Source organism: Anas acuta, chromosome 27 (assembly GCF_963932015.1).
Source record: "Anas acuta chromosome 27, bAnaAcu1.1, whole genome shotgun sequence".
NCBI lineage: Eukaryota > Metazoa > Chordata > Aves > Anseriformes > Anatidae > Anas > Anas acuta.
This window is the reverse complement of record NC_089005.1, coordinates 5,919,987-5,928,131: the sequence shown is the minus strand read 5'-3', so window position 1 is coordinate 5,928,131 and position 8,145 is coordinate 5,919,987. Positions and strand designations below refer to the sequence as shown.

The following is an 8,145-nucleotide window of genomic DNA, read 5'->3' as shown; positions in this document are numbered from 1 at the left end:
GCATAAAGGCTCCCCTGGGGAGTTCACTTGTACCCAAAGCCTTCCTCTGGGGGCACTTTTGGATGGTCGAATGGGGCTTGTAGCACGTTTTCTGGGGCCCGAATTTTCAGTCGTCTGCCATGCGGGCCAGGGCTATATTTAGGGTTGCTGTGAAAGAGCGAACCCGGAGGGTCCAGTTGCATGTGGGGCTGCATAAAGTGTCCCCTGGGGAGTTCAGTTGTACCCAAAGCCTTCCTTTTGTGAGAAACACTCCGTAGCCAATAACTTAGGCTCAGGCGAGGATCTCAGTGAAGTAGTAATTTATTCGCGATTGCAATGGCGGGCGCCCCACAAGCAGGAGAGAGCGCATCTACTAGTTCCAAAACACAGTTTATATACCTTTTGATGGCAGGACCCTCCCCTGTTTCCCCACTGAGTGGGTAATCCAGGTTCACAATCTATCTGATGCTTCACAAACAATGCATGGCCTTCAGTTGCCGGCCTGTTAAATTTCAAATTTCTTTTGACATTTTTACTGTTTGAAGTGGTAATGTTTCTTCACTTATCTGACTTGACTTGATACCGTGATTTTCACCTAATTGTCCTAAGGAGTCTGGTTGTCTGCATTTTACTAGGTCGCCTGCTAAACTTTCTTATCACTGTAAGCATATCTCAGTACCACATTCCCTCCTTCTAAACAATGTAACTCTGCAAAAACAACATTTCTATTCCCACAATTCCCCCCTTTTCTTTTTTTTATAAACTGTTGATTTTTGCAAAACCTTTCTCTAAGGTGTAATTTGATAGACTTCTTCTTCTTTGCTTTCTTTGCTTTCCATCTCCTCATTATCTCCTTATCTGAGTAAGGTGGTAGCTCCATGGTCATTTGTTTCAATAGTGCAGTTTCAGTTAACCACTGTACTAGTCCTCTTACACAGAGGATAATGCAGCAACCAATGGCTGTCAAAACTCCTACAACTACGATCAATGTTGCAAATATGCCTATTTTTTTTTTTTTTATTTTTTTTTTTCTGCCAATTCACTGGCAAGGGTGGTAAGCCCTTGCAATGCTCTTGTTACCGAGCCATCTGGGACACTATTGTTGGGTATAAGATTGCAACAATGGTTGCTCAGTATTACACACACAAACACACCTCCTTCCTCTGCGAGCATCATATCTAATGCTATCCTGTTTTCCCAAGCCATTTTGCTGATGGCATCTAGTTGTTCAGTGATTCCTCTCATCGCATCCTTGGTATAATTGATGAATCTCTGCTGATTATAATAGAAATAATTAATCCAATCCACATTTTTATTGATTGTTACCCACCAGAACAGTGACTCAAACCCTGCAGCAATTTGATTTCTGGCTTTATGTTCATCTGCAACTCCTCTAGGTACCCCAATAGAATCTATGTATACTCTATCATCAAATGATATTCCTAAGCCTCTTTTACTTCCTCTGGGTATTTGTGATGTTTCTCTTTCAAATGCCAGGGTGAAGGGTATAGCTAATTGAACAAGTGCACAAGTGCCTTCCCAATTAGATGGTAGGGTGGACCGTAAGATCTTCCCTCCACCGTACCACCAGAGATCTGCCCTGGGGATCTCTAGTCTTGAGCAGTTTCCCATCAAGTCCTTGGTAGCACAAGGCAAATTCTCCCAGATGCCAGGTAGCACTCACACCCTGCCGTGAGAGGCAAGCTGTATGGTTACCTACAGCTGTAGAGAATGCAGGGGGAACCGTGATACTGTTATCATGCAAGGAACAGCAAAGAGAGACTTACAGGCCTCATTTCCCCAGGCAGTCTTTTCTTGGTACAATGCAATCATACATCGCATCCCTTGGGAGTCTTTGGTCCACCACCATGGGAAGGGCACTATCTGGGCAATCGGTCATCCTGAGGCACAAGCATAGCAGTAGCTACGGTTGAGACTCTGGACGGTATATTTGACCCATTCTATCCAGGCATTCACATCCCCATACCTTGTTTGAACTGACACATTTCAGAGGGCCTCCTGTTTTCTCTCCTGTTTTCTCCTTGAGTTTCTCCCTTTCTCTGATGGCAATAGAGGATTGTTTCCATACAGCTATTCTCAATCTGGCTGTTGGGTCTCTCCAAGTTATTTGTTCTCTCTGCTCAATTGTCGTTGGGCATTTACATCTCCACAAGCTAACACCTCACAAACATCAAACGTGACAGAATGTGGTACATGACCCTCTGTCACAGTCACCCATATTTTGATGGGGTATCCCGTTTTTGCTATTATCTGGTCATGCCTTTTCCAAGTTGCCAATTGACCAAGGCCTTCTCTGAGGCCTAGAATCACTAAAAACAAAATTAGTAATCATTTTTTCCCTGTCATTATTTTTAAACCTTAGGTTTCCAAATAATTATCAATACAAAAAATAAGATGTACACTATTACTATAACAACCCCCCCTTGGGAGCACTGCAATTCGCTATAGATCTGTTCTTTCTCTCAATCACAAGTCACAGTTGTTAGTTACCTGTGAAAATAAAAGGTTAGTTTACAATTGTAAGCTCTTATCCTGCTCAGAGTCCACTATGAGATTTTTCTCTTCAATTTCAACTTCCAACAAGTCTTTTGTAGGAACAGCTTCCCAGGTACTAGCGTCGACGGATGCCTTCACTCGAGTATAGTGAGTCCAACCTTTTTCCGCAGTTCTTATGGCTGTTTCAGTGGTTAGTAATTGTCCTTCCCATTCAGGCCGGAGTTGACTCTTTCCAGGTCCAAATCAGGACCCGGTTTCCTGGGTGATGGTGGTGAATGGGGAATTCCAAAGGTGGGGTTTGAGCCAACAACCCACAGGTCCTGAGAAATGACAAAGAAGAGGACAAACCCCAGAATACAGTTCTTAAGAAAACTCTCTGGTTTCGAATTGTAGTATCTCATCCCTTCTGCCCAGATAGGGCAATCTGAACAGCATCTCATATGGTGAAATTCCTGTATCCTTTCTTGGTGCTGTTTAAACCTGTAGGAGTAAGCATTTTACCCAAGGAAGTTGGGTTTCTAACACTAGTTTAGTTAATTGCTTCTTTAATGTCTGATTCATTTGCTCCACCTTCCCAGAAGAGGAGGGGTGCCAGGGGCTGTGAAAATCCCACTCAATCTCTAAGGCCTGCTTTAACCCTTGCAGTAAAGCTTTACACCCATCCAGTCACGTGGTCAATTAGGACAAACAAGTAACTCGGTAAAATTTACCTGTATACTTTGGAAAGGTCAAACCCCTGGCTCCCGTCCCCCTCTAGATGGGTTACAGAAGATCTTTTTATTTACCTTTTGACATATGGTACATCCTCTACATATGTGCTTCGCTAAAGTGTATATTCCTATACAGACATACTTTCGTAGCACAACATCACACATTGCTTGCACCTCCCAATGACTCTTTTGATGTAAAACAGTTAATATTTGCCTCATTATCACTTTATTCAGCATTTCTCTCCCATCAAGGAGTATCCATTTTCTTTCAGACTTCATAGCTCCTGATTCCTTAAAAAAATCTTTCTTTTAAAACTTTTTAGTTCTTTCTTAATTTTCAACAATTCCCTGAATCCTCTCTGCATTTATCCTGTTTTCCTTCAGACATTAGATGCCTTAAATACCTGACTTCTCTTTCTCCATATTGTAATTTATTTTTCAATACTCCCAAGCCCTGCTTTCCCAGAAAGTTGAATAGCTTGTTAGTAGCTTTCTTCACAACTCTTTTCTCCTGTCCTGACAATAGACAATGATCCACGTATTTGTTAACATTAATACCTCCTTGGGAGGTTGTAATTGCTCCAAAATCTATTTATTTTTATTTTTATTATTATTATTATTATTATTTTTTTTTTTTTAGAATTTACCCAAATGGATAGGTGGCCCTGTAAACCCCCGAGGTAAAATTGGATAAATTTGTCCACCTATATTGTTGCTTCCGCCCCCATTTCAGGGTCTTTCCAGTCAGAGGTGAACACACATGTATGTTTGCTCTCAAGGGCCTGAGAGCACTCCATTAATAACACTGTTATTCCAGTCTAACAATTTACTATTTGAATGCCCAATTTAATCATCAAATCCCTTCTCAACAAGTTAGTCCCTGCCTTGGGTACATACAATAATTACCCAGTGATCATTTTATCCCCTGGTCTCAGCTTGGTATCCCCCAAAAGTGGCACTGTTATCCCAGCCCCTTCTGCCCCCATCACTTTTTAGGGTTTCATTAGTTAATTTAATCCCTGATACTTCACAAGTCAGTAATGACCTAGCTGTTCCCCAGTGTATTGGGTTTGATGGCAAGGTTCGGGGGCTGTGAGTGGGGGGCGTGGGAAACTGCAGTGGCAGCCCCCGTGAGAAAAACCCAGAAGCCTCCCCGTGGCAGGTAAGAGACAATTTCATCCGGCCCCTAAGGGGCTCACTGCCGCCCAGAGCCAAGCCATGAGCAATACAGTCCGTGCCTCTGTGAGAGCACATCCACGAAAACAAACAAACAAAGAAACAAACAAAAGCCTGCTGCTCAACAGCAGTTGGGAGAGCGAGAAGCCCCCCCGCAGACACCAAAGTCAGTGCAGAAGGAGGGGGAGGAGGCGCTCCAGGCGCTGGAGCCGAAGCCCCCCTGCGGCCGCTGGAGAGGCTCCTGGTGGAGCAGGCTGTTCCCCCCCACCGTCCCCCTCCCCGATGCTTGGGAAACTGACCAAACACCACAGCAAATATACCAAAACTTCTAGACTGTTACTTAGATAATGCCTACATCCCCTTTCCCTGCTCATTCAACTTCAAACAGCTCTGTTAAATACTACATGCCACACCTTTAACCCCTTCAGCAACCCTTTTAACACTTCCTTTATCTTTCTCCAGCCTGTACTTTAATACCAGCACCAAAGGCTCAGTCAGGGTCCAACTTAATTCCATACTTTTTCCCTCCAAGATAAACAACATATCAATATAGCATATTTCATCCCATTTTCCTTCTTCCCTCCTTCTTCCACTCCACATATTCCTATTCGAAGTGGCCAGCCTGGCCACACTTAAAACATCTTATCAAAGCCTGTCCCTGCTAGGACTCAGGCCACAACACAGGCAGCCTTCTTTGCCTGCCATTCCTTCATCTCTCTTCCTCTCCTTTCCATCCTGGCCCTGACTCTCCCTGAAGATTTTCTTCCTCTTTCTCCAACCCTCTGCCTCACTACCCGCTGCACTGTCAATACCATTAGTTTCGCTCTTTTTTTTTTTTTTTTTTTTTTTCCTTCTTATCTCCCCTTCGGACACACACCTCCAGGGCCTCCCGCAGGAGGGTCCCCCAGTGACTGTTCACTACATCCCCCCACCTTCTGAATCATTTTCTGCGTATTTTGCCAGGCTTTAATCACACAATGAACTTTCAAGAGCCCTTGGGTTACTGGGTCCTCAGGTCTCATCCCCAAGTATTTTCTCATTCTGACCCCAAGTCTCTCATATGATTTCTGTGTTGCACACTATTATTATTCCAGCCAGGATTGGCAAGTGGGTATTTCTGCCCTGCCGGTATTACCCCTGGTCCTGGAGGATGAGCTCTTTCCCATTCTTGTATAGCAGCTCTCCTCCTGATCATTCCCATTTCTTTCCCTGTAAACAACATACTTATAGACATACTTCCCTCCCCCAAGAGTATAAATCAGGTCATAGGAACTGGTCTAATTGTTCAACTAGGCTGTTGGGGTCCTCGAATAAAGACTTCCTCTCCTTCTTAAAAGTCCTAACCTCTCTGCTGGTAAGGAGGAGGGGGTAGTTCACCTAAGAGGATACACAGTTAGTGTTAGTACTGTTAGTATCAGGGAAGGCAAAATTCTCAATATCTCTTCTACCTTGTTCTAATTCTTGCCGGAGCCTAGGGTACGATACTTTTTTTAGGGACAGTGTTAATTATAGTCCCTGTCTCCCTTCCTGGAGTGATTGCTGCTGCCACCAGTTCAATATTAAGATTATAGGGAGCATAACTTGGCTCCTTCTCTGAAAAAGGAATCTTCTTGTTTGCACATAAATTTAAAGCCTGAATTTTCATCAGACCCGTATTTTGGCCAAAATACTGCTGTTTCCTTAATTGGTTCTTTTGTCCAGACTGATACACAATATTTAACCTTTTTAAATTATTTTTCTTTTACAATCCCTCTAATTTTGGGATTATGTTTCCAATTTCTTTTAATTCTTCAGGAAGAACTATTAGTAGGCACTCCCCCAGGGATATCTCCCTGTCCCCTGGAACTCATATTTTCCCATTTTTCCTAACCCTCGCCAATATGTGCTACAGAAATTTCCCTTCTGCAGTGTACCACACACCAACGTACTGAAAAATGGGGGTGTACCGCCGAGCACTTCCCCGTGCCAGCGTTACCGCACACCTATGAGTTTACCAGATTCCCTGGAACTCGTACTTCCCATCTTTCCTAACCCTCGCCAGTATGTGCTACAGAATTTTCCCTTCTGCAGTGTACCACACACCAACGTACTGAAAGATGGGGGTGTACCGCCAAGCACTTCCCTGTGCCAGCGTTACCGCACACCTGAGTTTACCAGATTCCCTGGTGTACTTCCAAGCACTTCCCTGTGCATGGATTACCGTACACCAGATTCCCCTGGTGTAGTGCCAGCACTTCCCCGTGCAAGGGCTTACCATACACCAGATACCCGACCCCCAAGGCAATACTTAATATTTCTTACCTTGGTCTGTGCACAGAGTTACCGGATCGATTCTTAAAAACCCGGAGTGCCTACCTTCTTCCTTTCCCCACTACTTCACGAATCCTGCCTCTTTAACCAGTCTCGGGCCCTCTGTCAGCTCTCCGCAGAACCGCCACCGTCGATGCACAGGACCGCTGAAATCAGCGGGGCATGCCTTCCTGCTGCTGCGGCGGTGGGGCTCCCCAGTAGGTGACTGGATCCCGGACGAGCCCCCAAATTGTGAGAAACACTCCGTAGCCAATAACTTAGGCTCAGGCGAGGATCTCAGTGAAGTAGTAATTTATTCGCGATTGCAATGGCGGGCGCCCCACAAGCAGGAGAGAGCGCATCTACTAGTTCCAAAACACAGTTTATATACCTTTTGATGGCAGGACCCTCCCCTGTTTCCCCACTGAGTGGGTAATCCAGGTTCACAATCTATCTGATGCTTCACAAACAATGCATGGCCTTCAGTTGCCGGCCTGTTAAATTTCAAATTTCTTTTGACATTTTTACTGTTTGAAGTGGTAATGTTTCTTCACTTATCTGACTTGACTTGATACCGTGATTTTCACCTAATTGTCCTAAGGAGTCTGGTTGTCTGCATTTTACTAGGTCGCCTGCTAAACTTTCTTATCACTGTAAGCATATCTCAGTACCACATTCCCTCCTTCTAAACAATGTAACTCTGCAAAAACAACATTTCTATTCCCACACTTTGGGGGCACTTCTGGATGGGCGAAAATGGCTTGAAGCGCTTTTTCTGTGGCCCGAGTTTTCAGACTTCTGCCAGGCTGCCTAGGTTTATATTTAGGCTTGCGATGAAAGAGTGAACCCGGAGGGTCCAGTTGCATGTGGGGCTGCATAAAGGCTCCCCTGGGGACTTCAGATGTACCCAAAGCCTTCCTTTGGGGGCACTTTTGGATATGCGAATGGGGCTCGTAACACATTTTCTGTGGCCCGAGCTTTCAGTCGACTGCCAGGCGTGCTAGGGCTATATTTAGGCTTGCGGTGAAAGAGTGAACCCGGAGGGTTCAGTTGCATGTGGGGCTGCGTAAAGGCTCCCCTGGGGAGTTCAGTTGTACCCAAAGCCTTCCTCTGGGGGCACTTTTGGATGGGCGAATTAGGCTTTTAACGCGTTTTCTGGGGCCCGAGTTTTCAGTCGACTGCCAGGCGGGCCAGGGCTACATTTAGGGTTGCTGTGAAAGAGTGAACCCGGAGGGTCCAGTTGCATGTGGGGCTGCATAAAGGCTCCCCTGGGGAGTTCACTTGTACCCAAAGCCTTCCTTTGGGGGCACTTCTGGATGGGTGAATGGGGCTTGAAACGCTTTTTATGTGGCCTGAGTTTTCAGTTTTCTGCCATGCTGGCTACTGTTATATTTAGGGTTGCTTGTAAACAGCAAACACGGGGGGTCCAGTTGCGTATGGGACTGCATAAAGGCTCCCCTGGGGAGTTCAGATG

The 8,145-nt window shown here is 45.1% G+C and overlaps 1 long non-coding RNA gene across 1 annotated transcript; it reads right to left on the bottom strand.

Annotated features, from left to right (window-relative positions):
* Nucleotides 1–235: 235 nt before the first annotated feature.
* Nucleotides 236–7,391, bottom strand: LOC137845280 (uncharacterized). The gene is made up of 2 exons (XR_011090162.1): nucleotides 6,684–7,391; nucleotides 236–2,816 (listed from the first exon to the last, which is right to left on the bottom strand). It is a non-coding gene; the product is annotated as an uncharacterized lncRNA (long non-coding RNA).
* Nucleotides 7,392–8,145: the final 754 nt, after the last annotated feature.